Source organism: Euleptes europaea, chromosome 18, assembly GCF_029931775.1.
Source record: "Euleptes europaea isolate rEulEur1 chromosome 18, rEulEur1.hap1, whole genome shotgun sequence".
In the NCBI taxonomy this organism is placed as follows: Eukaryota; Metazoa; Chordata; class Lepidosauria; order Squamata; family Sphaerodactylidae; genus Euleptes; species Euleptes europaea.
In genome coordinates, this window is record NC_079329.1 from 9,164,221 (window position 1) to 9,176,690 (window position 12,470).

Below are 12,470 nucleotides of genomic sequence, written 5' to 3' on the forward strand. Positions count from 1 at the left end.
TTTTCCCATTCTCTGTCTCTCCTCCTGAGATCTGTGCAAAGTAAAGTGCTTTTTCCTGTTCAGCAATAGAACCGTGTTAACAAACTGCCTGGCGTTTGAAAAAGCAGTTTGACAGCCAAAATTCGCAGGTTTTTGTACTGTTTGTAGTAGAGTTAGTTTAACTGAAATCTTTCTTATACTCTTTTGTAAATCTTAACAATAACTTTCTAACCACTGGTACATATACAAGAAAACCAGGTGGGAGGAAAATCATTTGTAAAAGGATGCATGTACTCATTTACTGTCTTTTCATATGTTGCAGCAATTTTTGTTTGTCTAAAAAAAAGGGGGAAGGTTAAGGGAAGATGCACCAGGTTACAATTGGACTGTATTTCTCTACTATGTGATGCAGTGGATTGCAGTGAATAAAGTTAATAAACGGAATTATTGAAAATTAGCTCTGCATTTCAAAAGTGGAAAAAAATCCAGTGGTTCTAAATGGATTTCTCTGCCCACTAAGAATGTAACAGTATACTCCAATGCACGCCCCCAGCCCCCCTAAAAATGAGGATAAGGCAACTTTATTTTGGTTACACTTATGATATATGCATAGTAAGTAAATCTAGTTACATTTGACTCGTATTTGCCAAGTGCCCCCTTTTTAAGGGCCTGGAAGAGAAATCTAGGATTTAATCTGCCGGGCAGGGGCAGCAGTACTGCAGTCAAAAACTCTGCTCAGGATCTGAGTTCGATCCCTACGGGAGTCGGTTCCAGGTAGCCGGCTCAAGGTTGACTCAGCCTTCCATCCTTCCGAGGTCGGCAAAATGAGTACCCAGCTTGCTGGGGGTAAAGGGAAGATGACTGGGGAAGGCACTGGCAAACCACCCCGCAAACAAAGTCTGCCTAGAAAACGTCGGGATGTGACGTCACCCCATGGGTCAGGAATGACCCGGTGCTTGCCCAGAGGACCTTTACAGGGGCAGCAGTATTTAAACACTTCTCTTCTACTGGCTCTGAAAAGCCATTGAATCTTAAGAGCAAGGACTTCCTGAAGTCCCAAATGGAATTCTATGTGACCCCTTGTGGGAATTGAGAGAGTGAAGACAAAGACTCGGTGTCAAGGAAAACAGACCTCTGGTCTCAGAGCTGCGTTTTATTTATAGCAAGTAGTAAATAACAGTTGCTTGTAACTTGCAACTGTTGTGAGTAACCATGGTAGCGGCAGAGATAGCAAACTAGGTCAGCCGAGCATATATGGTGCAGGAACTAGAAGCCTTTGTCTATTGTTCTACCCCCCCCCTCTACGGAGGAGGGGCAGCCTCAGTGACGTGGCCTGCCAGCCATCACCTGACTGCCCCACCAAGGCCGTGCATGGTATAGCGGCAGTTTGCCAACTCGCTAAACACGGCCTAGTGGTCATAGCGGTGGTCTGCCAGCGTCGCCAGAGGGCCACAACCCTACACTTCCCCCTTTTTCGTTTTAAGCTGATGATATGCATAATACAGAAAGTGACGTTGCACATGCTCCTTAGAGAAAGCACACATATTGTAAAGACCAGGAAGACATTGGACAAAGCACCCCAATGCAATAAAACCAGCAATGATTCCAAGTAACGCTAAAAAAGTTGCTCGCAGCCACCCAAAGTCAGGTAGCCAGCTGGTCAACCAATCAAAAAGACCAGGAGCTCCGGAAGTAATAACATTGTTAGTGAGCATATGACGCAATTTCTCCAGCTCGTCCTCAATGGTTTTGTTGAGGTCATGGAATGTGACCTTGCAACCTGCCTGACCAACAATTTTACAAAACCCACCTTGACGAGCCAGGAGAAAATCTAAGGCAAAGCGATGCTGTAAGGTGATTTGATGCAATTCAGAAATCTCTTGCTGTAAATCATGAATTAAGCGGCTTGTAGCATTAACAGTCATTTCTAACCTACAAGTGAGGCCTAAGATGGAACGGCGGTTCTCCTGGGCAATGATCCCTGGGTAGCTCCCCAGAGTCAAAATCCCAGTAAGACCAGCCCCTATGGCGCGACCCCAGTCGCTTCCCCCACTGAGTTGGGCGTCCACAATAACCTCATCGGAACACCCGGGGCCAAGGGGGGCCGCTGCGGCACGCCTCACTTTGTGATTGGCTAAAGGTGTCCCAGAAGCATCCAGGACTTGGACTGGCAAGGTAAGATACCCAAGAGCTGCACACTGATATTTCCCAGGATGACAGTTGGTAGCCCACCCTGACCCCCAAAAGAACCAAAGGTTGGGATCGCGGATGAGCCAATTGCCACAAATGCTTCCGGATGTGAGCAGGGAAGCATTTGGGGAAAACATCGGGAAACGGTGATACAACTGTTGTGTGGTAGTGTTCATGAGATGGAGATTGGGTTGGAAAGAAGAGTTAAAGGTACCCCAAAGGTAAAAACGGTCAGAACAAGCAGTATAATTGGCTGCATTATTTCCCCACATCTGATCAGCAGCAGTCGTATAAGTCCAGTGGGAAAACAGAGGATTGCTAGCATAACAACAGAAGCACAACCCAGGTAGGTAGCGATGAAAGCGAAACCTTTGGAAAGGAGTACTGTTCCAGTGAGGGTCAGTGGTGGAGGCAAACAGCATGGAGTGGTTCAAATGTTGTAGTTCAGACAGAACCAGTTCAGGAGAGTTAAAGGGAGTAGGCAAAAAGGACATAGCAGAGGCAGAGAGAGGAGGCTCATAAATCAGAGAAACATTCTTGCCATGAAAAGCAAACATGTAAGAAGCATGACGAACCCATAAGTTCGGAGCAGAGGACTCATGCTTAACCCCCTGCACCCCAGAGCTCAGGAGGCAAAAACAAAGATGATCATAACTGAGTTCACAGTCAGCTGAGCAAACACAGCAGCCAGAAAGTTCTCTGGGGTCATGGGCAGGTGCTGCTTAGCCAACTCCAGTTGAGCTTGCTCAGACAAGCGTTTGATGGCCCCCCAAGTTACTGGAGGGCTCGCTCTGCGACGACCACGACGCCTCTCGGCCATGGGCTCAGGGTCCACCAACTGAAGGCGGAAGTGAGGAATCAGGTTGGCCGGAGGACTCGGGTCGGGGGGAATCAGGTTGGCTGGAGGACTCAGGTTGGGGAGATCCTGCTGCCACGCCATGAAGATCAGGGCGAACACACCGTGCAGGCACCCACAACGGTCCAGTAGATGTTTGGACTGCGGCGTAGCCCCGGCCCCACGTGATGAGAGGCACCGGCCCGTGCCAGCGGGGGTCGGGGAGGCGGCGGTAGCGCACCAGGGGCTGTGGCAGCGGCACGTCAGTCTGGAAGTGCCGCTGAGTCCTAGTAACAAATTTTGAATTAAAAGAGAGAAGGTTAAGATGGTTGAGGGTAAAGAGAGCCTGAGCTAGTAGGCCCTCTCTGTCCAAGAGGGAGAGGCCAACTCCCCCTTGTTTTTTCAATTTTTCAAGCATTCGCTTGAGAGTGCCATTGGCACGTTCCACGATGGCTTGGCCCGTGGAATTATATGGGATGCCAAAGGTATGGCGCACTTGCCACCGATCACAAAAGGCAGCAAAGGCGGAGGAACAATAGGCAGGGCCATTGTCCTGTTTTCAAAGCAGAGGGAACACCCATAACCGAAAAGGCACGAATTAAATGGGCGCAAACGTGCTTAGCCTTCTCACCCTTTTGGGGAGTGGCAAATAGGTAACGAGAATAGGTGTCCACAACCACATGGAGACATTTCCAGGGAGCAAATGAAGAAAACTGAGTAACATCCATTTGCCACAATTGATTGGCTCCAAAACCGCGAGGGTTGACACCAGTGGAAGGAAAGGAAGCCTGTCCAGAACACTGAGGACATTGCTGAATGATGGCAGAGGCTTCCGCAAGGGGCAAGTGAAATTGTTTCGCCAAGGCATTGGCGTTTTTGTGATGCATGGCATGGCTCTCAATGGGGGAGAGAGCTGCATAGGAAACAAGGGAGTCAGCCCGTGCATTTCCTTCAGAAATAATGCCAGGAAAGGGCTGATGACTGCGGATATGAGCAACAAACAGCAATCCAGTGCGCTTTGCCAATGGATTGCGCAAAGCAATGAACAGACTCAGGAGATTGTCATCACAGGAAGGAGACACGTAGCTTCCTTCCACCTGAGAAATGACATTACACACATACAAACTATCAGAGATGAGATTGACTGCATCATGAGGGAAAAGACCAATGTGACAAACATGAAACAAATTTTCAGAAGTATTTGAAAAAGTAAAAAAAAAAGGACTAAGCAAAAGAAAAAAATGTTGAGATTTTTTATAATTTCCATTAATTTTAGTATAGAACTGCAAAACGCAAAAATAAAATGGGCCCATACAAAGGGACCCTAAAAGGACAAAAAGTGTTAGAACTGCAGTTGACTTAAGCACAGAAAGTTATTTCCAAGGAACAATAGAACCTTTTAAACAACTAATTCTTTGGTCATGAGATGCTACTGAAGGTCTTTGCCGTAGCAACGGGAGGGGAGTACAGCGAGCTGGCTGGCATAGAATTGTTGCAACTTTAAGAATGTGAACGTGGTTGTGTGCTGTTTAGGCACACTGAGTGAAGTGTGTAGCAGAGAAACAGAGAGCAGGAGAGAAAAAGAGGGGGAAAGGTTTATGGCATGCAGATCCAGAGGCCAAAGTGCCCTGGGTGTCACACCCACAAAGACAGCATAAACATTCAAATATATACATTTTAATGGCTGGTGGGAAACTTCTGCAGTTAATTGCTTCGATGCAGATGTAGTCCAATTAAACATAGTTACCACTGTAGAATCATTCACATTATTTATACAATCCATTTCTTTCACTGACTTTGTTATTAAGATTCCATCTTACCACGTGTACCATGAGCTGCAGTCTCATGTTCCCACCTTCCTTTGAAGAACTACATTGTAAATTCATTAGTTTCTCTACACTATTTGTACATATTATAACCTTCATAACTTCCACCAGAATATGGACATGGGGGTGTCTCCCGGAATGGCCTGGAGAATCTCCCGGAATGGCCTGGAGATTCTCCCGGAATGGCCTGGAGATGTGATTTTTGAGCATCTGGTGCATGCTATTGCCGTTGCAGACACTTATGGATATTTTGGGAGTGTGAGGTGACCTAATAAGTCCACAAAAATGGACTTATAGACAATGTGACTGTTGAGTTTTAAAGGCAAAATATTTTTGATCCTGAGGCTGTAAGGTCAATGATAGCCATATTACGAGGGATCATGTTCGGGTTGGGTAAGCCACATTGTAAGGCACCCATTGGTTTGATAATTTTATTGATGGCGCGCAAATCATGCAGTAAACGCCATTTGCCAGATTTCTTTTCGATGACAAACACTGGAGTATTGTAGGGACTAGTGGAAGGAACCAAATGACCCTGCAACTAGGCGTTGCAAAGCTTCCAATTTTTCACCAGGCAGTAGCCATTGGTCGATCCACACATAGTCTGTAGAAAGCCATGATAAGGCAAGGGCACGAGGCTTAGTCATTAGTGACTAAAGTAGCCTCCTATTGAGAGAAAAGGTCTCGCCCCCAAAGATTGACTTTAAGTGGGACGACAATTGGAGTCACGTACCCCACCTGCTGGTCAGTTGTGGTAGTGACAAGGAGAGGCCGAGCACTTTGCTGTGCCGGCGTGGAACCCCCCACCCCCCAGACAGCAGCTGACTGTTCTAGAGGCCAGGAGGGGTCCCAATCCTGAGGGGTGATCACAGAAACATTAGCACCAGTATCGAGAAGACCTCTTAATTTTTTACCTTGTACCTTATACTCACGAATTGGCTTCTGGTGCCAGATGTTCTCGGTGACCAAGGCAATCTGTAAGGAATCAGAAGAAAAATCCCCCTTGTCCACTCCCGAGGGCGGGAGCGGCACAAGGTGTGCACAGGAAGCACCTTCCTTTAAATTCAAAGGAAGAGCGCTCCAACACTGCAAAACAACAAATACAATTGTCCTGGACCACAACCTTGTCTGGTGGTACATTGATTCCCTGTTGCTGGGCTGCACAGGTAGGTAAGGCCAGGTATGTGCCAGGAGGAGCCTCAGCACGCATGGAAACAAGGGCAACCTCACCAGGGAGGGTTTGTTGAAGTGCTTGTGCAACATAGAGTTAGGAGTGTTAGCACCACTCCCTCGGTAGGCTCCCCCACCGGGGGCTCGGCACTTACTCCTAAAGTGATTGGGCTTTTGGCAGTGAAAACAGTGAGATGGCATTTTTAAGCCGATTTACAAAACTTGCATATGACTCATTGGGACTTTGTTTCAAGGCAGAGAAAGATTTACGCAGGTGGATCTCCCTCCCACTCTTCGGAAAGATCCAGGTCCCCATTACAGCGGGCTGCCTGGACTGCCAACGCCACTTTTGATCGAGGCGGTGGACAAGCGGGAGAAGGAGATAAGGGAGCCGAAGATGAGGCTGCAGGGAGGAGAGCCGGATAGGGGGGCGGTGTCACCTCCATAGCAGGTTTCAAGAGCATGTTGTCCGCTGGCGTCCCAGCGCAGACAGCTCTATAAACCTTTTGCCAGGCAAGAATATATTGCACTGGTGCATGGGGCTCACCCTTCAAGTCCCTTCCTATCTGCTCCCAGTCCCCTGGTTTGAGAGTGCCTTCCTGGGGATACCAGGGACACTGACAATCAATCTCCCGTAGGAGATCCTTAAGGTCTGCTGTCGACACTGAGTCCCCGTTATGTCTCACCAATTGATAAAGTTCTTCAGCATGCTTTACCTGCTCTGAAGATAATGTTTCACCCATACTTACCAATGGGGGCCGAAGCCGAGGGGGCCGATGAGCCGTGGGAGCCAAAGAGCTGAGAGTACGCGTAAACCTTTTCCAGTCGTGGTAAGCAGGCGAGACCCAGTGAATCACGTCGAATCACGTCGGCGGCACCAGATGTGGGAATTGAGAGAGTGAAGACAAAGACTCGGTGTCAAGGAAAACAGACCTCTCGTCTCAGAGCTGCGTTTTATTTATAGCAAGTAGTAAATAACAGTTGCTTGTAACTTGCAACTGTTGTGAGTAACCATGGTAGCGGCAGAGATAGCAAACTAGGTCAGCCGAGCATATATGGTGCAGGAACTAGAAGCCTTTGTCTATTGTTCTACCCCCCCCCCTCTACGGAGGAGGGGCAGCCTCAGTGACGTGGCCTGCCAGCCATCACCTGACTGCCCCACCAAGGCCGTGCATGGTATAGCGGCAGTTTGCCAACTCGCTAAACACGGCCTAGTGGTCATAGCGGTGGTCTGCCAGCGTCGCCAGAGGGCCACAACCCTACAACCCCTAAGATTGGTAGATCACCTCTTGGTAGGGTTGCCAATGGCCCGGTGGTAGCGGGTAAATTACTGTCCATCCACTGGGCTGCCCGTCGGCCAGCTGAGGGCCACCGGGCACTGCGACACGCGCGTGCGAATGCGGCTCACACGCGTCACTTTTGGGTAAACCCAAAAGTGACGCCAATGCTCTAGCACCCTCAGCTGAAACTATGAGTTTTAGCCGGGATCACTAGAGCGTCCCCATCACTTCCGGGTTAAACCGGAAGTGACGTGGGCGCGCCATGTGAGGCGTGCGCGTGCATCGTGCGCTAAGGCCACGGCCTTGCAAAGCTCCCACCGGTGGAGCTGCAGGGCCTGGCAAGCCTACCTCCTGGGATGACTATATGGCCCTGGTAAAGAATCACCAATCCATACCAACAGCTCTACCGTGATTAAGGCAGCGGATATTTGGGTCCTGGAAAAATGCTATTTCATTACATTGCAAACAGCAGCCTCGATACCACTCATTGTGGGCAGCCTCAACTATATCTGAAAAGACACGCCACAGTATTTCTTTTTCATCCAGCTACAAGGAAAAAAACACAATTCGGTTTTCTCCCTACACCTCATGATGGTTGGTTCTTCCCTGGTGCCACCCCTCTCAGTACTTACCCCTTCTACTAAGTATTGAACACATTCAGGTCGTTTTTCAGTATCAGACCCCCTTCCACCCTGCTTATCCTTAGTGTTCTGGATTTCCTGTGTAGTCCGCATTTCTTCATCAATCGCTTCTCCCACCTTCTCAGATGGCGCTGCCTGGCCAGGCTGCATTTCTTCATACACATGCTTATCCTCCATAGCGAGATTAGACAGGCAGAAGCCCTTGAGCATGGGAGAAGCCTGCCCCTGCCTCTTCCTTTTTAAAGAGCCCTCAAGCTCTCATTGGATCATTTAAACCGGAGTAAAATATACTCTGTGTGATAGAGGGGGTCGGCCTGAGTCCGCAGACTCATTGTGGCGGGGATTGTGAGGCTAAATACCCATGCATAAATGGTCATAGGCAAAAGATGTCACATCGCATGTGGACTTCATTTCTCCCTGGACTTCATTTCTTGTTTTGGATGTCAAATTTAGTTCTAGAAAAGAGCAAGAGTCCAGTAGCACCTTAAAGACTAACAAAAATATTTTCTGGCAGGGTAGGAGCTTTCGTGAGCCACACCTCACTTCTTCAGATACCTTTCAGGTATACCTAGGGCCCAGAAAACAAGAAAACAAGAAAATTAGATGGAGGATTTTTCAAACATAGTGTTATTCACTAGGGTTGCCAGGTCCCTCTTCACTATCGGGGGGAGATTTTTGGGGCAGAGCCTGAGGAGGGAGGAGTTTGGGGAGGGGAGGTACTTCAGTGCCATAGAGTCCAATGGACAAAGCGGCCATTTTCTCCAGGGAAACTGATCTCTATTGGCTAAAAATCAGTTGTAATAGCAGGAGATCTCCAGCCACTACCTGGAGGTTGGCAACCCTAGAGTTGACCCAAACAGAAGCTCATGGTGCCAGAACCAATGTTTGGACCAGGCACCACTGTATGTCTTCTTGCAAGGGACAGTCTGCTGAGTGTAGGGATGTGTGATGTGGGGTGGCCCAAATATTGTTTTGGGGTGCAGCTGGGCCCTAGTGAGAGGGGCCGTGGCTCAGTGGTAGAGCATCTGCTCGTCATGCAGAAGGTCCCAGGTTCAATCCCCGGCATCTCCAGTTAAAAGGGACTAGGCAAGTAGGTGATGTGAAAGTCTTCTGCCTGAGACCCTGGAGAGCCACTGCTGGTCTGAGTAGACAATACTGACTTTGATGGACCAAGGGTCTGATTCAGTAGAAGGCAGCTTCACGTGTTCAGGTGTTCAGGTGTATATGCACTTGTCTTGAGGGCACCCCACTTTGGAGCAGCTGGCACAAGAACTGGGCTTTGGACCAGGAACCAGCATACGTCCTCTAGGACGGCAGAGTCCCCTGAATGTGCGGGGGGATGTGTGGTTGTCCAAACCTTATTTTGGGGTGCAGAGCTTTTAAATTGTCCTCAATATTTGTCATTGGATTCACGAATAAGGAATTAGGAAGTGTGAATAAGGAACTGGGAACTAACTTCAGGCTCCTCTTTTGCTGGCTCTTCATGAAAATGTGCCTTGGTTGCATCTTTTTGCAAGCGGCAGGAATTTCCATGGGCATTAAATTCTACACAGCTTTAAGACTTTGTTCATTTGCTTGATAAAGTACGTGGAGGAGATTTTTTTGGGAGAATTGGAAATAAATTATTTTACAAAGAGTTGTAAATGCTAAGATGGCTGGGGGGGGAATGCCATGTGTATCTGGAGACCCACCTTTGGGGAAAACTCATTTGTGTTTGTAAATAGCAGGAAAGAAGCAGGGAGAATTCTGGGGACCAGACCACCTTTAGGGAGAAATAGTGTTCCCTTCACAGCTCTGTTAAAATACTCTTGAGAGCTTGTCAACTAGGCAATTGTGTGTGCGTTTGTGTGTGAAAGAGAGAGAGAGAGACAAAGAAAGAGAAACAGAAACAGCAGGTTTCTGTTTGGGACAGGCAAGCAACAGATAAGGACCGCTTTGAGATTGCTGGAGAGAGGCGAAGCACGGTGGGCAGCAGGGTCTCCCTCAGCAGCTGCTGTGGCCTGCAAGATCTGCTGCCCCCCTGAGGGAGTCCCTCTCTGCACCTATGAGAAAAATGCCATAAATCTCCACAGCTCTCTGCTCCAAAGAAAACCATCTCGGCCGAGTGCTGCCCTGGAACGTGTGGTTGCTTCAGGAAGGGGTGAGTGAATAACAGGGTTGCCAACCTCCAGGTAATGCTAACAAAGATAACACCTCTACGCTTATACCTATAGGTTTTGAAATCAGCACAGGAGCGATTGGCTATAACAAAGTGCAAAATATTATTGAATGCTACAACATCAAAAAACAGTGTGACATTTCTGTTTCTTCTGGTGGTACCGATTTTGGACCCCTCCTTCTGTTTCTTCTTGGTAACATCATTTTGGACCAAGGTGGAATTCAACTCTCCAAATTTGAGGATCTATTTAACTGACTATGTATTGAATAGGACTCCTTGTTTGTACATAATTGGATTAGGATAGTATTACTTTTTGTATATAATTGATGTGTCGCACTGTTTTTTGATGTTGTAGCATTCAATAATATTTTGCACTTTGTTATAGCCATTCGTTCCTGTGCTTACCTCCAGGTAATAGCAGAAGATCTCCTGCTATTACAACTTCTCTCCAGCCGATAGAGATCAGTTCACCGGGAGAAAATGGTCGCTTTGGCCATTGGACTCTATGGCATTGAAGTCCCCTCCCCTCCCCAACCCCTCCCTCCTCAGGCTCTGCCCCAAAAATCTCCTGCCGATAGTGAAGAGGGACCTGGCAACCCTAGTGAATAATACTATGTTTGAAAAATCCTCCATCTTGTTTTCTTGTACTCTGAAGTAAAGAGGGTCACTTGGTACAAGAACTTCCCTATGCCCCCCCCCCATTCCACACTGATTTTGTCCCTGCAAGTCGCATCATTCCCAGCATAGCCATTTTTGGTTGCTCAAAGGGGACCCTTCCTCCCCCTTTACATGAGCTAAATTCTGGCTGGATCCCACCCGGTTCCGGAGGGTGTTCCAGTGAAGGGACCTAGTCCAGATCCCTGCTCAACATCCAGGCAGGCGCTGACCCTCACCCTGTCCATAGCTGCTTCGCGTGAATGCGGTCACTGTGGGTGCAATTCCCTCCTGCTCTTGACCCAGTAGTTAGCCCCATGCTATTCAGTGGGGGCTTACTCCCAGGAAACTGTCCTGATGTCCAGTCCCCGGAAGCCAGGGCAAAACCCCAGACAAAAAAAGTGTGATCTTGTGCTGCTAATGATGTTTAAAACAAACAATCTGTTCTCTGAGGTGGGTTGGCAAAGATCCATATTATTTATATTTATGATACTTAGGGTTGCCATCCTCCATTACTGGCTTGTATTACTGAGCCCTCGTGCTGCCAATTCTTTAAACTGCTTTAATTCTGGCACAGGTGTTTCCACTTATTGTGTTATCCTCCAGGTAATAGCGGAAGATCTCCTGCTATTACTACTGATCTCCAGCCGATAGAGATCAGTTCCTCTGATTTCATACGGTTTATTGAGACTGTCTCAGTGACACCAGAGAGCGCACTAGCCACTATTGATATTACAGCCCTATATACTAATGTACCCCTTGGGGAAACACGCCGAATAGCAGAAAATCTGTTAGATACACGTCCCACCAATAAACCTCCAACTCATTTCCTTTTGGATGTCTGACAACGTGATTTTCTGGGGGGTGGTGGTGGACTTCTTTAGATTTGGAAATGATTTCTACCTGCAAACCAGGGGCATCGCCATGGGGTCGTGCCGTGCGCCCTCCCTAGCCAATATCTTTATGAAGATATTGTCGAAGGCTTTCACGGTCAGAGTTCATTGGCTCTTGTAGGTTATCCGGGCTGTGTAACCGTGGTCTTGGAATTTTCTTTCCTGACGTTTCGCCAGCAACTGTGGAAGGCATCTTCAGAGTAGTAATATTGGTTCCATATTAACATACCATACCCTCATTAGTACATTATCTTGATACTTACAGGACAATGATTAGCACATTACTTCTGCAGGACAGTACTCAGCTCAAACCCAACCCTTTCTGACTATATATTACTCTTCCTGCACACTTGACACTGAGAGACCCTGTCCTTCAGTGTTACTCCTCCGAAGATGCCTGCCACAGCTGCTGGCGAAACGTCAGGAAAGAAAATTCCAAGACCACGGTCACACAGCCCGGATAACCTACAAGAACCAATTTATGAAGATAATTCACAGCGGGTAGCCGTGTTAGTGCGTCTGCAGCAGTAGAAAAGGGCAAGAGTCCAGTAGCGCCTTAAAGACTAACAAAAATATTTTCTGGTAGGGTAGGAGCTTTTTGTTAGTCTTTAAGGCGCTACTGGACTCTTGCCCTTTTCTAATATCTTTAGGGCACGCTTTGAGAAAGAACACATACTGAATAATAACCCATCTAGTGACCCTATTTTGGTATTCAAGCGTTTCATTGGTGACATTTTAATAGCGGCAGACCATATTTCGTCTATAGAACCACTTCTCGCCCATCTGAACACCTGCGTCCCCTCCATCCAATTTAAGCCCCTCCAGTCCCGAACCCCGCCCTCCT